At 36.3% G+C, this 22,208-nt stretch overlaps 1 protein-coding gene across 1 annotated transcript in view; it reads right to left on the bottom strand.

The window, feature by feature from the left end:
• LOC108737634 (ecdysone receptor) overlaps nt 1-22,208 on the bottom strand; it is a 284,940-nt gene that overhangs the window by 244,369 nt on the left and 18,363 nt on the right. The window contains exon 2 of the mRNA XM_025980058.1: nt 6,874-7,115. The gene's annotated coding sequence lies outside the window, so the exon portion shown is untranslated. The remainder of the gene's footprint in view (nt 1-6,873; nt 7,116-22,208) is intronic.

Below are 22,208 nucleotides of genomic sequence, written 5' to 3'. Positions count from 1 at the left end.
GAAATATATAAAATATAGGAATTGTATACAATTCCGATGCTATTTAGGAAATCTATAAAATATTGTTTCAAAGACTATACACACATATCCTGAGAAATGTATACATTTCCTAGGAATTGCATGAAATTCCGATATTGTACTAGGAAATATATAAAACTATAAACTACTAAAACACGTTAGTAAACTGTTTAGACGGTTCTAGTGTGATCGTCTGATGATATGCATTGGTAACGTTATTGTTTGTAGGTTAGGTTAAACAATGACGTTTCCAATGAATATAGGTACTTCTCCAAACAGCCTGCCGTATTATTGCCTATTTAGTATTCCGATTGCTATTTAGGAAATGTATAGATTTTCTAGGAAATGTGTCTATTATAATTTATTTCACACACTTCCGGGCGATTTTAGGAATTATATACATATCCTAGGAATTGTATACAATGACGGATTTCATACATTATCGGTAACATATACACCATCCCAATGGATTTAGTTGGACGAAAACATCGATCACTAAAAATGTTCAATGTTCTTTATGTAATTATAGTCATTATTTTAAATACGCATTTAATACACAAAAAAAGTAGTAAGAGATTGTGGGACACCCTGTATATATAGTAAAAACTGCTCATAGGTGCATCGCAAGTTGCACAGACAACAATTAATCATTGCGATGCTATCGTGTTCGTCTTTGCACGAGTGTATGGAGTGGGTAGGGTGATTATAAAATGGCCGAAGCCTCGTTCCCGATTCATTGCCTTTTTTAAACCAACTAATCAAAAGAAGCGTGATGCAAGAGTGTGTGTGTGTGTGTGTGTGTGTGTGTGTGTGTGTGTTACCTAACGAATAATGACGACAATCAACCAGCACGGATCGGATGGAGGAGATACACACTTTTATTATTCTAGTAGAACAGTCAAGGGCATGGCACTTTCTCCCCATTTTTATCACGCCTATTACATGCAACGCTGACTTTTCAATATTTAACAGAGCCGTGCTGTAACTCTAATGACAATGCAGTACACTCAACCGAATAATAACGGGGATGATCGCTCATTATCAACGACACGGAAGCACTTCAAATACAAATTTTGTAATGGATAGTGTTTTCGCTTTTATTAGAATTTCGTATTTCTAAACTCTCCTGACCACTCTTTTTGAAGTTGTGTAGTTTAGTCTGAATTTGCGTCTGCAAAATTACAAACTTTCAGTGTTGCTAAAATTCTATTTATTGATGAACATGCTTAGGGACATAAGATTACAGTAGATAGATAAGAGAAAACGAACGAAGAGAGAATTGCGATATTTGAAGCAAACTTCAAGGAGTGTGTCGGAAACTGCCCATTTAACCAAAATTGAAACAGTTCATACTTGTATTTATAATTATACTTAAACAAAAAATGATTACTTTTAACTCTGACATTACCAACTTCAACAAGGGTTGTTTGTCCTTTGAAATGATGAAACGGTTAGGATGGTTTGAATAGGGTTCTCTGATTGCTACAGAAGGGCTGTTGCACACGGAGGTTCCACGAATGTTATAAATGCGAATGTGAGTATGTTTGTTTGTTACAATTTCATGCATTAAATAGTCAACCGATCATCATGAAATTTTGTAATCACATTGTGAGGCGTACAGAGAAGGATATACAGTACTTTTTATCCGGAAAAAATACTGTTTCCAAGGAATATAAAAACTAGTTTTGTCTGGTCGTCGATGATCCTTGACACGTAGTACGTATAAAAACAATGATGTAAGTAGATATACGATAAATACTAATATATAACCTTGTTAGAAGGGTTAAATCAAATTATGGTTACCCCAGATTTGTTTTCATGTTATATGTATTTTCTAGGTAAAGTCCTTTTTCAATTACAGTCGGCGTTCAGCATATTCGTGACTCCTCCGTGTTTGACGGTTAACTTCTGTGACTGTTGGGTCACAACACTAAGTATATCCATTTAGCGAAATTTAAAAAGTGACATATTATTATTACTATGTATTACCTACCGTTAACGAAAGTTTTTAATTTTTTTAACTGCTCATTAATTTCTCCCATCGTAACAAAAAAAACATATACCAACGTATTCGATATTAACCTCAATTTTAATATTAATAAATCTTAAATAAATACCCACTGGGAATGATATACCGAGATGACTATCAGTGTATTCATGATGAAACATATCAAACTAACCGTATGTGAAAACATTACAAGCGAATGTTTCAACGAAAACATATAATTCGAGTTTTTAAAACATATTTAGTGAACTATTTCTTTGACTTTTTGTCTCGTATTTAGAATAATGGCTAACATTTCACACTTAATCAACATCATTAGGTCGTCAGTCCTAAGACTGGTTGGACACGCACCTCCACTCTTTCCTATCCTTTTTCTATTCCGAGCTAATCTTCGCATATCCCTAAAACTAGAACATCCTACATCCCTAACTATTTATAACCTAATCCAGGTCTACCTCTATTCCTCTTAACCCCTATTTCGATTTCTAATACATCCTTAAGTAGCCTTTCTTGCCCGAAAAGGTATCCTAACTTAATCTAACCTAACCAACCTATCTCTCCTATTTTTGATTGGCTTAGTCCATAGAGTCCACAGGACACACGCACTTCAACTCTTTCCTATCCTGAGCTAGTCTTCCCTAAAACTAGAACAGCCCACATCCTTAACTATTATCCAACAGTAATCTAATCTAAGTCTACCTCTATTCTTCCTAACTTCCGTTTCTGCCTCTAATATATATCTGACTAAACCGGAATGCCTGAGGTGTCCTACTAACTTTTCTCGCTCATTTCTTATTAACTACCATAGAGTCCTATGTTCTCTTACTTTTTCTAATACCTCTTCATTTCTAACCTTCCTCTTCCGCAGTATCCTCATCTTTCGCCTGTAACACCACATTTCAAACACTGCTAGCCTTCTCTTTTCCGAAGCGCCCACTGTCCATGTTTCGCACCCGTACACCGCCGTGCTCCAAACATACACCTTTAACAACCTTTTTCGAATTTCTAAATTAACCGTTCGCTGTTATCTGCTTTATATTCATACTGGTCCTTCCATCCTGACTTATCTGACTTCCTAGATACCTAAAATCAGCCACTCCTCTAATTTTTCGTCTCCGATCTTTATATTCGCTCTTTCCCTACTTTTTTTTCCCTTGCATACCAGTATATTTTATTTTCACACAGTACTGTTTTGTTAATACCGCTTCCATTTTATTTAAAGCTATCTCCAACTCCCCCTTGCTAGATGCTAATACAGCTATATCATCTGCAAATCTAAGCATACTAATCTTTTGCCCCTGTAAATCTATCCTAACAGTTGTCCTATCTTTAAGTTATTGATCGCGTCTTCGATGTATAAATTAAAAGGTATCTGTGCATCTTCCTTTCTTAATATTACTTCTCTATGTTGCTGCTCACACTCTATAAATGCCTGTTGCTATTTCAATTATTTCATACTTATAAATTAATAATTAAAATAGAATTAACGTTTTAACTTGATTTTTTTAATAGATAAGATTTTAACTACATAATAATAATTAAGGCAACAGTCACTCCAAGTTACGCCAAATGAAGCGTAATTTATTTAATGACATAAATAGTACTTCAATTTTTGTTTATTTTAGCCACAACTAAGCGAAGCCAATAAAATAATCAACTCATTTTTTCATGTAGTTCAACTCAAAAACGTAAAAGCGTGAAACTCCTTTCCAGTCTGCATAATAAAATGTGCAGATAGAAAGCTTTTTAAAATAATTTACGATATTTTATAATATCATTTTAAATTCGTTTTTTGTTTTTTAAACATTCGTCGTTACAAATAAATAAATTAATATACTGTTTTAAATCCTGCCGACAATCGTTTGCAAAACAAAACGAAATATCGTTGTAATTCTGTCTGTGAAATTGCCGTTTTTTTCCTTTGAAAACAAAAATGTTTAAAGGTTTTCGTATTACAGCGTAATGAATAAACATTGTTTATTCATGTAACAATACAAAAGATTAAATCCTCATTAACGAAGTTTTACTTAAAGGAACTGAAAGCCTTTATTTTCATCCGTCAAGGTCACACACCATGATGTAAATACCTAACCAACAAATTTACAAATTCTTTGTTATCACAATTTTTTGGGATTGGCTCTCGTTACACAAATGAAATCTGGATTTAAAAATTCGTTCAGTAAAAAAGTTTCCCAAAATACACGCTTAAAAGCGGTTCATTCACTATTTTTTTTTTTATATAATCGCTCTATAACATAAATAAGTAAAAAATAAGCAGTACTAATTGAATACAATAATTCGAAGTAGTCTGTATTCTGTCGAAACTGCCAGACGCGGATCGCGATTTCGATATTTTTGGATCTCATCAGCGCGTCGCAGGCAGCCCGACAGAACACAGACCAACTTTTACCTGCTGTCTTAACAGTGCGTTTAAGAAAATTTTAATTTTAGGATTACGTATGCTCCAACAAGGTCCATTTAAATATATGGATATCTACTTGCTGAAACGAATCCCTTCGTAGCTAATCACAACGTGATAGGCACGTTACCATAATCGAATAAAATAATTCGAAGTGATCTGTATTCTGTCGAAATTGCCAGACGCGGATTTCAATCTTTTTGGATCTCATCAGCGCGTTGCAGAATACAGACCACTTCGGATTATTTTATTCGATTAAGCTAACGTGCCTATCACGTTGAGGTTGGCTACGCTGGAATTCGTTTTCAGCAAGTAGATATCCACACAAGTGGACCTTGTTGGAGCATACGTAATCCTAAAATGTAGCATCGTGCTACAGATAGCGTTTACTGCGCCATTTGTAGTATTTTCTAAAAGTACTAATTCGATCTTTACATTTTTGAAAATACAGGAATTAAAATTATGAAGTTCCCCAATGTGAGTGTTTGTAAAGCTTTACTCCAACTTTGGAGACATTATACATATATTTATAGAAATTCTATTATCAATAAACTTTATAGGTGCTGTTAAATCGAAAATAGGTCGATTGGCTTCTAAAGAATTTTTGTTTATTGTTCGATATACAAGGTCTGCTCAAAAAGTATCGTGAATTTTAAATTTCCGCGGGTTACGTATATTCGATTTTTTTTGTGGCGTTATGTTGGTATTCATGTCTCTTACATATACCGACAAGTTCGGCTATGTTGAATGTTCAGTTAATTTTTGACATTTGCTTTGCTTGCACGTGTTTTGGCTCGTCTTCGATTTTTGCCTATTCAAAAAAATGGATCAAAGAATCTGTATCAAATTTTTTGTGAAAAACAAAATTAAGTGCGTGGACGCATTCTGAATGTTGACTGTGGCATAAGGTGAAGGCACCTTGGACCCAAGCAACGTTTATAGGTGGTACAAAATGTTCTCAGACGGCCGAGAAGATGTGAACAATGAAGAGCGTGCCAGATGCCTGAGCATGTCATCAACAGACGAAAATATTGATAATCATGATGAAGTGAAGAAACTAGTATTGACCAACCGTCGAATTACTGTTAAAGAAGTTGCTGAGGACCTACACTTATCGATTGACTCCTACCATTCAATTCAATCAATGATTTGGGCTTGAGACGGGTCGCCGCGAAATTCATACCAAGATTGATCAATTTCGACCAAAAACAGTATCGCATTAACATTGCTAAGAAGCTGTTGGTCTGTTGGATTCTGTCCCAAATTTGCTCGAGAGGGTTATAACTGGTGACGAATCATGGGTGGAAACCAAAACTCAATCGTCTCAATGGAAGCCGCCGCACGAGCCAAAACCGAGAAAAAACGTGCTAAAAAGTTAGGTCGAATGGGATAGCTTTGTTTACAATTTTCGTGGATTGCAGGGGCGTGGTGCATCATGGGTTCTTGCCATAGGATAGAACGGTCATCAGCGAATATTACCTGCAAGTTATGCGCAATTTGTGCGAAACAATTCGCCAGACACGCCCGGATTTGTGTAAGAACAAAAATCGGATCCTGGTCACACATCGTTGCTTGTGCACGAATTTTTGGCCAAAAACAACACACTAATAATGTTGCAGCCACCGTATTCCCCAGATATGACCCTCCGTGACTTTTTCTTGTTCCCGAAACTGAATAGGCCCATGAAAGGACGACGCTACGTTATCGAAGGAGGAGCTGAACAAGATCACAAACAATTTGAAAAAATCAAATTTGCGATACTTTTTGAACAGACCTCATACATGTATATAATAATTAATTTACAGCTTTTAATTAGTGTCCGACCGAATGTTCGGTTTCAGTTTCGGTTTCGGCAAAAAAAAGAGTTTCGGTTTCGGCGGCAAACCTGCCGAAACTACTACCGAAACTGAAACTGCGTTCGGGAGTTCTCGCGCTCTGCTCGGTCATGTTCGGCGCGTTAAATTCCATCCATGCGAACAATAACAAAAGTAATTTTATGTTTAATATTATATGAAAAAAAGCATGAATAATTTTCAAAAGAAAAATGAGTCTAGTCTACTATACTTACTCAAATAAACATCTCACCTATTTTAAGTATTTTTAAGGCGCAATTAAAGTATTTCCTTAAATGAGGGGTTGTTATGTTGATTTTGATTTGATTATCAATAAGTGAAAATGTCAAAGACTGCAGAGCTATGTGATTTAAAGATAAAAAAATAAAGCTGACTGATTATAATAACGTTTTCTTTATTTTTTTCTCAAAACATGATCCTTACAAGGAAGTTTCGGTTTCGGTTTCGGCCGAAACTGAAACCGTTGCCGAAATTCGGTTTCGGTTGCGGTTTCAGTCGTAAAAACCAATTTCGGTCGGACACTACTTTTAATTAACCTTTTTCTTATTAATAAGAAGAAAACTATCAAATTGACTCACCTTAGCATATTAATGAATCCGGATAATAATCCTCGAAAAGTAATCCTAGTAAAGGTGAATAATATTCCTACAAGCGCTACGTCAATAACTACAGTTATTAGGCGATGTTATTAATAAAATGTCGAAACTTAACTGTTAAAGTCACTAAAATATTGCACTTAATTTCACTTGTACATGTATCTAATATTTCCAATCAATCGGCATGCACTTGAGTTTCAGTTTGGAGACTTGGCTGATAAAATCTGGAACAAAATAAAAAAAAGAATGTAAAATTAATACGATCGACTACCTAAAGTGACGTTCATAAACCTAATCGACGTAATTAAAAATGTCGTTTACGACGAGTCGATGACTAAAACGCGCACTGCAATTTTCCCTGTATTTGGATTTGTAATTTACTATCGGCGCATAAATTTCGCGATTTTATAAGGCAGTTGCCAACGTTAGGTCGTTAAGCAACTTGTTGATACAGCTGCTGAGTAATTAAGCGCCTAAGGAAAAAATAACCAAAGCCGGGAAGTTTTTTAATTAGTGTTAAAGCCATTTCGAGTCGCCATGTAAATAAAACGGAAATGTCTGATTTCAAAGACAGTCCACATATCTATCTACAAATTCTTTCCATATACAGAATCCCTTGTCCCACTTAAATGTGTAAATTCAATATTTACTCTAACATATTCCGGCCGAGATGAGAATAATTAAATCAGCAACTAAACAAATTTTATAAAATGAATTTATACCTTAAAATTTCTAAAAGAAAACCTTGATAATACTAGTGCACAATTTTAGTAAGATCGTTTATAAAAGCTTTATTGCATATACTAAATACATTAGAATTGTAACATCGGTTATAACGACAACTCAGATGTAATGTAAGTTTTTAATCTCAGTAATACCAAACTCAAATATTACATTATATGATTATATCTTATGGTTACAATTCCTTATACTTAACTGTCGGTATTTTAGCCTATTGTCACCTCAGTAGGCAAACTAAGAAGCTGACTACCCCGACTTGTCATTATCAATATTTATTGCAGATGTTTTCTTATTTGTAACTAATAGGTAATACCATTGTATATTACCATTGCCTTACGGACTGCATTGTTAGTGAACTAGTTCAATTTCTCCGTTTGTATTAAAAATTATGAGATGAGCAAGGTCCCATAAGACTCTCTGCTGCGGGCGGGAGTGTCTAATCCTAACCAGGCTTAGCAGGTTTGGTACTCGAACAGTATACACCATCCGTTCATCCGTCGAGGTGCTTATCCTTTCTCCCAGTAAGTGGTGTGTTATCACTACGACTACGATTCCAACCTCAGATAGCCGGGCAGGCTGCCCTGAGGTAAACAGGCTTCTTGTAGTACGAGTCTAAAGCACTGTTTGGGCCATTGAGGAACGGATCCTCCTCCCAGTTAGATCACTTGCACTCCAGCATTTGTAAGTCATCTCGGGATCATGAAATTGTCATATTCCTTTGATGCTGATGTCAGATACGCTACGTTGATGAGTGTAACGGGCAAGTCAACTTTCGCGAACCTCTATCTTCGGCTTCGGCTTCTCTCTCTCAATTACAGGTTGACGTCATGGGTTCTATCAACAGCGATTGTCCCGGATACTAAGTACTTGGTCCAGCACCTGAAGTGGCTGCTTATGCTATGGCGATTTGAGTATCGCGTGTCATTTGGCCTAAAACACTAGCCAGGTATTCCACTAACCCCGACACCTCCTCGGTTCCCTGCACGTCCAGTCGGACCACCAAACAAAGGATTCTCAAGAGTATCTAATAAATACTTGAATACTGGATTGTTTTTACCAACACCTTAGGGTGACTAGAAACTTCGGCTTCTCTCCCAAAAAGTTTCGAAAACTAGCACCAACCCCGACACTTGCTCGGCCTCCTGTTTCCCAGGTCGCCTAGCGAGGGGTTCTCATGGCGCCTAAGAACTTCCGCTTCTCCTTCCAAAAAAAGCCTTGAAAACCAATGTCAGATACTGCACCGACCCCGACACTTGTCTGACCTTCTGCCTGCACGTTCGCCCGGATCGGCCAACGAAGAGGTCTCAACAATATCCGATGACCACTGGATTACCCTAACTAATACCTTAGGGCGTTTAAGAGCTTCGGCTTTCCCCTTCAGGAAATTCTCGAAAACTAGCGCCAGATAGATACTGACGTCCAACGAGGGTTCTCAAAAGTATCCGGTGACTGGACTGTCTTAATTGATACCTTAGGGTGTTTAAAAGTTTCGACTTCTCCCTCCAAGAAAGTCTCAAAAACCAACGTCAGATACTGCACCGACCTCGACACCTGCCCGGTCGCCTGCACGTCCACGCGGATAGTCCAACGAGGGGTTGGTTCTCAAAATTATCCAATGACCACTGCATGGTCTTAACTAATACCTTAGGGTAATTAGGAGCTTTAGCTAGACACCTACCCGGTCGCCTGCAAATCCAACCGGTTCGTCTAGGAAAGGGTTCTCAAGAGTATCCAATGGTCTCTAGATTGCCTTAACTAATACCTTACGGTTTTTAGGAGCTTTGACTTCTATCTCCAAGAAATTCTGGAAAATTAGCCCCAGATGCCCCATCGACCCCGATACCTGCCTAGCTCCTTGTACGTCCATCCGAGTCGCCCTGAGAGATGTTCTCAAGTTCACTGGATATCCATTACTAATGCCTCAGTACCTTTGCGGAGTTCCTGATTTTAACGTACCATAAGGGTTTAAATAGTCCCAAATCTAATGATTAGTCGCCACATTGGGCTCAGGTATTTTTAAAATGGTTCTCTAGGGAGACTCTAGTCTAGCGTATGGATGTGACTTGTACAAGGCATGCGATGAGCGTTAAATCTCCATCTGTTGGAAACGGAGATGAGTCGAGTGTATTACAACGAATTAGGAGTATTTTGAATGGGAAGACTGATGTATGACCTCAATTTGCGTATTTGTTATTAAGCAGACTACGTAGTTAATTAGGTAGTCTTTTATTTATAGCTTCGCAGGTCTTATTGACAAACCACCGCCGCTCGGCGCCGATGACCAGCAATGATCTCAATGTCAACTGCATTCATTGAATTACCTCTTATTCTATTTATGAGTATTTCCACAAAATCTAAGGCGACCGTCAAATATTGACTGACATCTATCCAGGCTACGCGATTTGACTATAGGTAAAGGAGGTAGATGCGGGCTAACCTCTATTTAAATGGTTTCGCGCATTGCCTGAAGCCCAACAAAAAATATTTAAAACTTGCTGCTTGCTATACATATATTTATACGTTCTCTTACACACGTTACATACATACACTTGCATACCGATATAAATAAATATACTTATATACACAAAGGCGAATTATAGCAGAAGTACCGGCCGATCGGCCCGGCCGGCTTGTAATAAATATTCACGTAAGGTAGCGTGATTGAAAACAATCACATCGGCCTATGCAGCTATTAAATTTGTCCTTGGAAGTGTTATTGCCTCAGAGTCGACGTACACCTGGCTGGCCGTGTATGTAATACACACGTAAATACACACACGCGCGACTGACCGAAAGTGCTTGTCTGTGTGCGTCTAATATGTAATTTGCCTGGATGTGTAAGATAAGTGTGCATATACATATATATACATTACCTACAGACCAATGCAGGTATGTGTGTATGAATTTATGATACAAACCTGCACTTGCGAGATCGATGCTTAATACGAAACAGGTTAAAGCTATGAGCATGTACATTTTCCTACGGACAGAGAAACAGTGACCTTAAAAATAGCCCACTAGAAGATCCGTAATTTATTGACCGATTTGTAGCTAAATGAAATCGAATGATGACATATTAATCAGAGAATTGTTGGATTTTAGCACAAGAGATTAATAGATTAGACGGTTGGATTAAAGTCAAACCCTAAGGATACGCGCATACTGGAACTATCGTCCAAAGAAGTAAAAAAGCTTTCTAGGATATATACGCAAATCATGAGATAGCTGATTAAACTGGCTCCACAATCTACTATACTTGTTTTTTTTTTCGTCTCTACCAAATTCATTTTAACATTGCCTCGGATACAGATTACTTCTCTTTAAGCAACAGTTTAGTTTGTTAATGCACCTGTAACCTACTCACACCGACTAAACTGTCATTGAACAATTTGGTTGTAGTACGCGAGTAGTCCAAGTCGAGGCTTCTAAATACAATCAGCTATACTCCAGTTAAAAAAAGTTCGAATTTCTGATTTTCCGCCACACCAATTTTTTTTATCGCTTCTACGATAAGGCATAACTGTTGCTAAGCTCTCTGTCAATACCTTTACAGACAATACAAGCACTTCGCTCGTGTTGTCTTTTCTACTATTTTGAATGTCGTAGTAAGTAGTAACAATGTCGCTTAAAATCTCGAGCTTTGGAATATTATTGCGACTGATTTTTCCGAAGAAAAGGCTGTCGTCAGCTGGAATTGTTTCCTATCGTTTTGCTACCACGAGTGGCGAGCTTCTTCAAAGGATTGCCCACATCCATCGTTGGAGATGAAAAGAAGCTCTGGAGAAGCTCACCACTAGTGACAGCGAAACGTTAGGAAGCAACAGCAACCCACGATACGCATCAGTAAAGCATCAAAAATGAAGAATGAAAAGGATTTTCAAATGGTCAACAAGAAAGGGATAAAATAGAACGAACAAGCAAGGACACACATATAAATAATCGTAAGACAGAGAATTAAAAGTCATACAGTTGAATGACAATAATCGACAGTCATTAAATTTTGAGAGCGTTAAGACTCAAACATTGCATTGTGATCACAATCATTTTCAGTTTTAAAAGAAGTCCAATGAAACCTAATACGGGTCGATGAAGTTAGTTATTAGCTTTGAAACTAAAGGTTGTCGTAGGGGTGGGTGACAATCTGTATTATTAACACCATCTTCTTAAATATTATCATTAAAATATATAGGTGCTCCAAGATACTACTGGTTATACATATTGAAAATACGTCTTTTATTTGCAGAAGCGTCTGTAATATCATTGTTCCATCTCTGCCTTCTGCACTTTCTTAAATGCATATTCGAACTCGCTCTATTTCTTTCTTACTTCAGCTTGAATATTCACTTTCCTATATCGACATTCAAGTGACGTGACGGCCTGTTCGCTCTCTAATTCTATTTAATTTGCTCTTGGCATATTTCATTAAACCACTTACGATTAGTTAAATATACACTGCACAAATAATTCCATTTACCTATACCCGACAAAATTGTACTGATGCCTTTGATGTAGATTGCTTTTTGGTCTTTTGTCGATAACGTACTGCAATGCATTAGATACTTTATTGAATGCAGATATGCTTTTAAATATTACTCAATCAATTAATGGAAACGCGCAGGTATCTGTTATATACAACATGAAAAACACCTGCTCATATTAGGATCGGATAAAACGGCGATTTTTATAAAGATGGAGACTATAAAACAACTCTTTTTAAATATAGGATTAGTTTTTCATAAGCGCAGATACGTTACGAATAAAAGATGTTAAATATCAACGACATTCAAACATTATCTGATGATTGTGAGAAAGTCACTGGCAATATTTTGGAGTGTTATGAGAAGTATGGTATAAACATATTATTGCAACATTATGTTCTAATATATTGGAATATCGGGAAATCGTACCCTCAACATGAAACAAGTTAGATTTGAATTCATCTTAAAAGTTAATAAGCAATTTCCATGTTGTGATGAAATTTGGATTTGTATATTTAATAAAATTTCTTTTTACCACGGTATAACCAAAAACAAGTACTTCACTGAGAAAGGTATTGCGGTGCTCTCAGGAAAACAAGAAGCACTTCAAAAAAACATTTTTTGTGATGTTGTTCAGGTCCTTTATCTCCTCAATCGTAGCGTAGAGTCGTCCTTTCATGGGTCTCTTCAGTTGCGGGAACAAGAAAAAGTCACGGAGGGTCAGATCTGGGGAATACGGTGGCTGCGGCATTATTAGTAAGTTGTTTTTGGCCAAAAATTCCAACTCAAGCAACGATGTGTGAGCAGAGGCAAAAGTCACCTTTTGTTCTTCCACAAATCCGGGCGTTTCTGGCGGATTGCTTCGCGAAAATTGTGCATAACTTGCAGCCATGATGCACCACGCCACTGCTATCGAAGGAAACTGTACAGAAAACCTTCACATTCGTCCTAACGGTGCGCTTTTTTCGGTCTTGGCTAGTTCGGTAGCTTCTTTTGGGATGATTGAGCTTTGGTTTCCACGTTATAACCATAAACCCATAGATTCGTCACCAGTTATGACTAGGGATGCTACCCGTACTTTATTATAAAGTATTGTACTCTATTTCGACTGTGCGTACGTTATACTTTACAAGACACATAAAGTACGCAAAAATACTTTATTTAAGGCCTTAAGTAAACATCGTAATTTTGTAAGCGATTATTCGAAATTCAGAGTATTTTTACATCAATAATATTGCACAGAAAAATGACAAGCCATATTTACGGAACAACCTGAAATCCCAAATCTGTTCAAAGTATAGTGTCACTTTTGCTATCCGTTCCGGCCACTTCAGCATTTACAGAAAGAGTATTCTCTGTTATGAACGCAAAGTAGCGGGACAACAAGAATAAAGCTTCATTAAAACTATTTAAAAATGATTTTTTAGTTTACTTAGATCTTTGTTTGCCATGTTTAGAAGCTATTAATGTATTTAAGAGCGACAGTAATTTGTTACTGGCTGCTGTGTGTTACAAAAAATTTTTTTTTTAAAACCAAAAAATTAAATACTTTATTTTCATGCCGAGTACTTTTTTTTTAACCTTTTAGTCGAGAAATACTTTATGTAAAGCCTGAAAAGGTGGCAACCCTAGTTATGACCCTCTGTAGCAAATTTAGATCATCGCGGACAGAATCCAACAGTTCGTTAGTGATGCTGTTTTTGATCGAAATGGAGCAATTTTGGTACGAATGTCGCGGCGACCCATCTCATGTCCAAATCATTAGTGAAAATGGCAGGAGTCAATCGATATGTTTAGGTTCTCAACAACCTTTCTAACAGTGATTCACATCTTTTCGCCCTTTGAGAACATTTTGTACCTGAGATAAACGTTGCTTTGTTTGTTTTTCACACAAAATGTGATACAGATTCTTTCATTCATCTTTTAGAATAGGCAAAAATCGAAGACGAGCAAAAACAAGTGCAAGCAAAGCAGCTGTTAAAAATTAAGTGAACATTCAACATGGCCGAACTTGTCGGTATAAATGAGAGACATGAGTACCGACATAACGCCACAAAAAAATCGAATATGCCGCGGAAACTCAAAAATCGCGATACTTTTTTAACAGACCTCGTATCGACATGCTGAGGCGATCATGCTCGTCGGTAGCATCGAAACTGACCATCCCTAAATCTGTATTACTAATTGATGCTCGATATCTACTTGAAAAGATACCTAATCAAGTAATCGATTGTTTTGTGCCTAGGCAGTTTTAAGTACTTTCATGTCAATATATATCTATCTCACAAAAATTATTAAATCATTACATCACAAAAATGTACGACAACAACAATAGTAAAAGGGAATAAATTTTATGCACATCTTGCATTTCGTGCATAACTGTTCCGATAAGGCTGACACGATTTAACGATATCTTCTTATGTACGCATTGCTTCCATTCATAAATTCCTTAATTTATACGCATTGTTTAGAGTTGAACAATTACGACTGAACTTTAACCCATAAAAATTAGCATGTATGGTAGAAATTATAACGCTTATGACAATAATACGATAACATAGTTTTTATTGGCGTTAATTACTGTAATTACTTCAAGCTAAAAATTGTAACTGTCTGCTCAAAGGAAGTACCCTACATAGATACATTAACTATTTAACATTAACCTAAAAATATTCCTAATACGAAAGTAACAGTTTTTATATTAGCTAAAAATAATCACACTGTACCTAAATAAAATGTGATAGTTTTGTCTGATAAAGTCGTTTTGTCTGGCACTTTAAACATTTTTTGATTTACGTGATGCTCAAGGTTCAAGTAGGATATTCGCCAAAACTAAACGTGCTGGAATCTTCTAACTATTCGATCCGGTGAAAACCCTGGAAGATTCCTTAATCGTTGCAGAATGTCTCCAAATGTCAAGAAAGAAATAATTTAAGGGTTTGCCATATTTACTTGGTTCAGTATATAAAAAATTTTCATAGAAAATATCACAATCCCTTAAAATGCATGGTCATGGGACATGCGGTTAATGGTTATCGTTCCTTAGGCCACTAAAAGTAATTTTCATTTATTTGGTCCTGCAGGTTTCTACGTATTCTTTATATTTAGGCAGGTAAACAAGTATATGTATATTCACACAAATGTATGTCGGAAAAACATAACATTATAAAAACTCACTTCTTCAAAAAAATATCAACAGATATATTTATTAAGAAGGTCCGGAATACAACCAACTAATAATGAAATAAACGTAATTAGCCATTCATATTGCTCTCTTCCTTTTCCCCGCGCATCCAGAATGCCTCCCACGCCCCCCCCCCGGACGCACGGGGCTCACAGCTTTGCATAAAGCCTACAATTATGTAAAAAGTAAAGCTCTGGTTTCATAAGAGACCCCACTATCATCATCATCATCATCATCATCATCATAAAATCTTCAGTCGTCCACTCTTTCCTATCCTGAGCTAATCTACGCATTTCCCTAAAACTTAACTATTTGCGAACAGTAATCTAATGAAGGTCTACCTTAACTCCTCTTAACTCCCGTTCCTGCTTGCAATATGACTCTGACTAGCTATTCACGGTTTCTTCAAAGAGAGACCCATCAAACTAAATTTATACCTTTATTACTATAACCTAACCTAACCTCTATCCACAGTATCCTACTTTATAAATAAAAATTAGTTTCAAATCCATGCAGACAAAACGACAGTTTTAAAATGTTTAGATGTTTCCACAATCAGCGAAGTTGTTTTAACTCAAGGAAACGTGTGCCTAACACATTCTGCGTTTTGCATAAATTCCTAATCTTAAGCGTTAATGCAATAGAACTGCCTAACATTTGAATAAATTTAACGCTAAAGTTTATGTGCATTCATCAACGCGCATTCAATAATGTCATATAGACCCACGAACATTAATACTATAGAGTAGTTACTTTTCGACCATCCAATCAACAACTTAATGTTATTCAGCGTAAAAGGTCCATATTTGAGTAAATGACTTAGTACATGCATGTGCATTGATCAACCCTCATTTAGTCTATCATACAAACGCACAAACTTCAACATGCAGCCTACGTTTTTTGACGATACAGTCAACATTTGACGTTATTCAGCGCAAAAGGCCAATGCACATGGGCGTAGATATCAATGCATGTACGTGCATTCATCAACGCGCATTCAACAATATCATACAGACGAATGAACTTTAATATGCAGTTGACACTTTTAGACAGTACTGTCAACTACTTGGTCATTCAGCGTAAAATTCCCACGCACTCAGGGCGTAGTCAACTTATTAGTACATGTACGAGCATTCATCAAAGTGCATTCAAAAACATTAATCTGTAGACAGCACTTTTTTAGTGTACAGTCAACAACATCTTCATGTTATATAGCCAATACACATGAGGGTATAATTCCAGATCTTCATTTGTCGGTACATTTTGATACAACTACAAGTTCGTGCGCCTGTAACTTAATGCACGTTATTGAATGCGCGTTGACGAATGCACGTACATGTACGTCCGTGTGTATGAGCCCTTAGAACGGATATCATAAGACTGACTGTTATTGAAGCAATGAAGGTAATAAGCACTTCCATACAACAATACATCAAAAAATACTATGTGTTTTTTGATAGCGTCGTTGTGTAAAAGTGAAACGTCGAATATAACCTTAATTGTACTTTTTACACACCACTAATTAGAATATGTGTAAAATAAACGATTACATATAATACTGTATTCATATTCTTCTCGACGTTTCGCCAACACGAGTGGTTGACATCTTCAGGAGTTCTGTTGTTCTGTCGAGGAGAAAAATCTTTAAACGACGACCAATAAGCTCGAAAAATAAGGATATCAAACAGGACCCCTGACGTGATAGACAGATAACCCAATAGAAAAAAAAGTTTGTGGTTAGTTATTTTAAGAATAAGTTTGAATATGACCTTGTTGAACATTATTAAATCATACAATAACTAGCAAATAGCCACAGATGGCGTACTGTTATACAGTCTGTATTAACCTAATCGCTTTTTTGGATTATCTATCAAAAACAAAGGCACTAACTTTTTGTTTTTAATTTCCGATTATTTATTCACCACAAAGTCACTGGAACATTACTTGACTTCAAACAGTTCTATAGAGAAAGAGACAGAGAATTTCCGTTGTGATGGCTCGAAAGCGGTATATTTAAAGTAGTTACCCATCCAATTAACGTAGAGGAAATAGGTCTTTTTTTATTTTTATGAGGGAGCGATTTAAAATTCGCATTTGAAAAAGACGAGACGACCATTAATATAGTTAAATATTCTTGCTATTCAGGAAAATCAAAGGCATGAATAAAACAGTACCGCCCCGCGTAATCTGTTCATTATCATAAAGCTGCCTTTACCTACCTACAACATACATGTACATATACCTATTCTTGGTCAGTCAGAACAAACATGCATGCATTCAGGTCGTGATGGACAACTATACTGTCACCGTGATAAATATAAGGACACTGCCTATTATTCTAATTGTACCTACGTCCACACAAACTTGAATGTAAAGTAAAAATAAAATTAAAATTACATTGCGTCCATCGCCAGACACTCAATAGATGTGAAACATCTTATAAAGAAACAATCGTATACAGGGTGTTACCACCACACGGCGCGAAAATTAAATTTTTATGAGAATACAAAAATTACAATTTTCGACTGTAAATACTAAATTTGCCGTAGAAATATTAGAATTTATTAGGTAACTTTCATCAATCATTTCAATTTTGACGTTTTTTAATTATTACAATTACATTTGTTATATCAACTACAATACCTAGTAAATTTATTTCTGCTGGGATTTTATTTTTACAAATTCGGGTCCAAATTGTCATTTTTATTATTTTCGCTTACGAAGCAATGGGCTACTGGTATAAACTGTAAATATCGCATTAATATTTAGGTAAATTTTCCTTTTTTATTTTCTCCGTGTATAAAACATGAAAATTAAGTAAATGTTTGTATGTCCGAATATTACCGTTTTTGAGAAAAATGTAGTTGAAAGTAGAGGTAACTTCAATTGCACTTAATCAGCTGGTGATTACTAGCATCACTGTAGTATTTGCTTTGTATTTTTTTGCTAGTGTATTGTTTATTTCTTAGATTAGATTAAGTGTATTTCAGAGCGTTTATATTAACAGTGAAATTCTAGTTGCCGTTTATTCTTTTAACGTTTAAACCTCGTGCAGTTCAATAAACCAATTTAGCAATACAACATAAATTATTACTGTAGGTCAGTCATTGTAAAACAGTTGTTGTTCCAATAATGTGACATGATATCGCTACTATAGACAAAATCCTCGTTTTCAATGAAGACAATCCCGCACAACAGCACACACGAAATAGTAGAGAACGTTGACTCTTCTCAATGCGGCAATTTTTATAGGAACAGTTGCTGCATCCTTATCATTTGCAGCGAACGCAAGCCTTGCTTGAAACTGATTTTCAGCTGCGAGTAAATTTGTGTCGTTGGTTTTGAACGAATAGTATTCTATAGTCTAATTTTTGGTAAAGGTCTGGATTATAATAAAAATAAAGATTAGAATAATAAACTAACTTTTCATGGGGGTGAGACCAAAATATTTATGGTACAGTGGTGGGGGAGACCTGCTCTTACAATCCGCCCTGCTAATCTGGACCTTTACCTACTTTTTTCCACAAGGTATAGTTTACAAACTTTGCTATATGTGGAACTGAATTTTAAATAATAATAACCACCATTGGTGTCAAAGAAATTCATATATCCTTTGCGATTTCAAGAACTATTTTCGGTAAATCTGTGGTAAGAAATTTTTGGAGACTTATTTGACTTTTTTGGTAAGTTTACCTACAATTACCCGAAAAAATGTAACGCATCTACGCAATTGTGTAGAAATTTGCCTTAATAAAATCACATTTATCCGGATTACTTTTGTGCCCATAGTCGAATATTAACATGTAAATACCTCCAACACAAAAAGAAAGTCGGAATACATTCCAATTCGTAACTCTTTTTCGTAACATCTAATATTGAGACTCGGACGGCGCACAAGAAATTTAATTATGAAAATACAGAAACGGATACCCGACTGCACAAAAGTACAAACCATGCTTCGTCGACGTTTAATAAACTGATTAACACTTTCAAAATTTTCAAATAAGACAGAGGTGTAACATTTTTAAAGCGTTCATTCAACTTACTTTGTTATCTGTCAGTCTAGCACAAATTTTGTAAATCAATTTTGTACGTTCTGTTCTCGAGCAGACTCAAATTTCGCAGACATGTTCGGCTCGGATGAAAACTTACAATCAGTATTATAGTAATACATACAATATAATCACATTTACAATTATTAATTCATTGACAGTTTTTGATTACTGTTATTAATGAATGTAGTTAAATCAGCAATTAGTTGCAATAATGCTAATCAGTAACTTACGCGAGTTAAAAACATTTTTCATATTTTAATTTAACGCCTGCAAACGCATTTAAGTGGCGCTACTGAGTTGTAAACGATTATGTTTAAATGATTGAATTTTCTGATCAGTTGATGACACTGAAGGTACAAAAAATGAAAAAGAAAACTTAACTATTATTATAGCAAATTTGTGCAGATGTCTGCGATGTAGTAATTACTGTTGTGCCCATGTGTATGTGACTTCGTACGGCTATTTCCTTATTTATTCAAGATATTACAAAATTTTAATGTAAACATTTCGTACTAAGTTAGTGTGCGTTTTTATTATTGTAATTATCAGTATTGTGCGACGATTTTCTTAGTTAGTTAGCAAAACATTTGGCAGAGCCTCTCGAAGGACGTCGCTAATCAGTAAGGACTCGGTTATCACATCCATCAGCAAACACAAACAGCCTTCAGTAATTGAATTTATGTGATTATTGCCAGTGGTTGATGTCGAAAATAGGAATCTATTTTTAATACAAGGTTTTCAATAAAAATTAACACGGAATTATATTTTCATATAAATACACCCACATATACTAGTGAATAACAAATGCAGGTTATACTAATAAAAAATTTAAAAATATATTATTGGATCAAGTAACTCCGATGCGTCTCGAGATAAGTAGTAGCCTATTTTTAAGTAGAACTGGAACTGAGAAAACCTAATCGTTTTGAAAGATTCCCCATAATCTATAGGTACGGTTTTCGGATTTTTCCCTTTACTTGTACTATAAGACATTGTTTCTTGCTGACTTTCATGATTCCCTTCATCATCATCATAAGGTCGTCAGTCGTCAGACTGGTTCAACACGCACCTCCACTCTTTCCTATCCTGATCTAATCCCAAAAGTAGAACATCTCCACGTCCTTAACTATTTGTGAACAGTAATCTAATCTAGGTCTTCCACAGAGTCCTTTGTTCACCTATTTCTTTTAATACTTCTTCATTTCAAACCTTCTCTATCCACGGTGTCCTCATCATTCGTCTGTAACACCACATTTAGAACGCTTGTAACTTTTTCTTTGCCACAGCATCCACCATCCATATTTCGCACCCATACAGCGCCGCGCTCCATACATACACCTTTAACAATCTTTTCCGAATTTCTAAATTAACCATTTGCGAGCACAGAAGTGACTTCTTTTTATTGAAAGCGACTCGACCCTGCGCTATTCTCTGCTCTATATCCCTACTACTACTTCCGTCCTGACATCTTATTTCCTAGATACCTAAATCAGCCACTTCTTCTAATTTTTCATCTCCTATCTTTATATTCGCTCTTTCCCTATCTGACTCCCTTCCTAATATTTACTTCTCTACGTTGCTACTCCAACTCTATAGCTGCCTGTTGCTCTTTATACAAACTAAGGATCACTATTCTATTATTCAAAATGTCTCGCACCTTATCAGTATTAAAATATGCGGCATAAACGGCCGTATATTTTGATTGCTTTGACTTAGAAGTTTGATATTATCACAGCTCCAAGGGGTTGAGACTAGAGATGCAGTGGATTTTGCGGGGTATCGGATAACCGAGTACGCGGCATTAGCTGATCCGGGTATTCGCCAAAACTACTACAGCTTATAATGCTTCTTGTCTTCGTTCTGAGGGGCTTTCCATTAAATATCACCCTCACCAACGTCCGAAACTACATTAAATTCCGTTGAAAAAGTCGTTTCAATAGAACCAGGTGCCATTATCCGGTACCCGGCCGGATCCCAAAAAACGTGTACCGGATAAAAGTCAGATATCCCATTCATCTCTAAGGAGACTGAGTATTTGATACTGATTTCAACTTAATTCCTCCACGTGTTCCTGAGAAAAAGGGTCTTGACAGATAGTCACACGGACAACGATACAGTGATCCCATTTTTTCCGTTTGAGGTACCGAATCCTAAAAACTGTTACCCTGCTTTCACACAGACGGTTTTTTGCAGTGACCGTGCACGGCAACGGTGCCGTGTATAATAGTAATACATTGGTTTATATGCAAGCTTTCACACAACACGGTTTGCTGCAGGAGCCGTACACGGCTGCCGTCGCAGCACGGCATGGGGACTGCAACGGCACGGCACCGTAGCCGTCCACGGCAACAGTGAGACAAGCAAGTGTATAGAAGTATTCACACGTGCCGTGTGTTCACACGGCAAAAATTGTTTTCAGGATCATTTTTCTCTCTGCATTGTGCAGTTAACAGAAGAAATTATATAGTATGNGATTTGGTATCATTTGATGCGGGTTATGATAAGAAACCAAAGAGTTATTTAACTCTGAAGTAGCCCGGTTATTCCATCTATCAGTCCCTGCAGGGCCAAATTTGAGCTTTAATAAAGTTGATGCTGAAAGAGAGAAGATAGATAAATGGAATTCGAATAAAAAATATCGTGCCGCCTTCTTTTAGTTACGTCACAAAGTTTCTAAACATTCTACTTCATTATATATCGTAGATCGTTCTTCTACTTCGTATATAAAAAGTTGCTAATAGCCGAAGAGACTTTAAAAGCGTCGAAGCCATAATTTACAGAAAGTTTCCCTAGTTAGTGTAAGCGGAAGTAGAATTAGCAAAGTCCATATCGCAAGTAATAGCAGCTCACCTTTGACGC

The sequence above is a fragment of the Agrilus planipennis genome, unplaced genomic scaffold (genome assembly GCF_000699045.2).
Source record: "Agrilus planipennis isolate EAB-ADULT unplaced genomic scaffold, Apla_2.0 scaffold14, whole genome shotgun sequence".
In the NCBI taxonomy this organism is placed as follows: domain Eukaryota; kingdom Metazoa; phylum Arthropoda; class Insecta; order Coleoptera; family Buprestidae; genus Agrilus; species Agrilus planipennis.
This window is presented reverse-complemented; position numbering and strand designations above follow the sequence as displayed.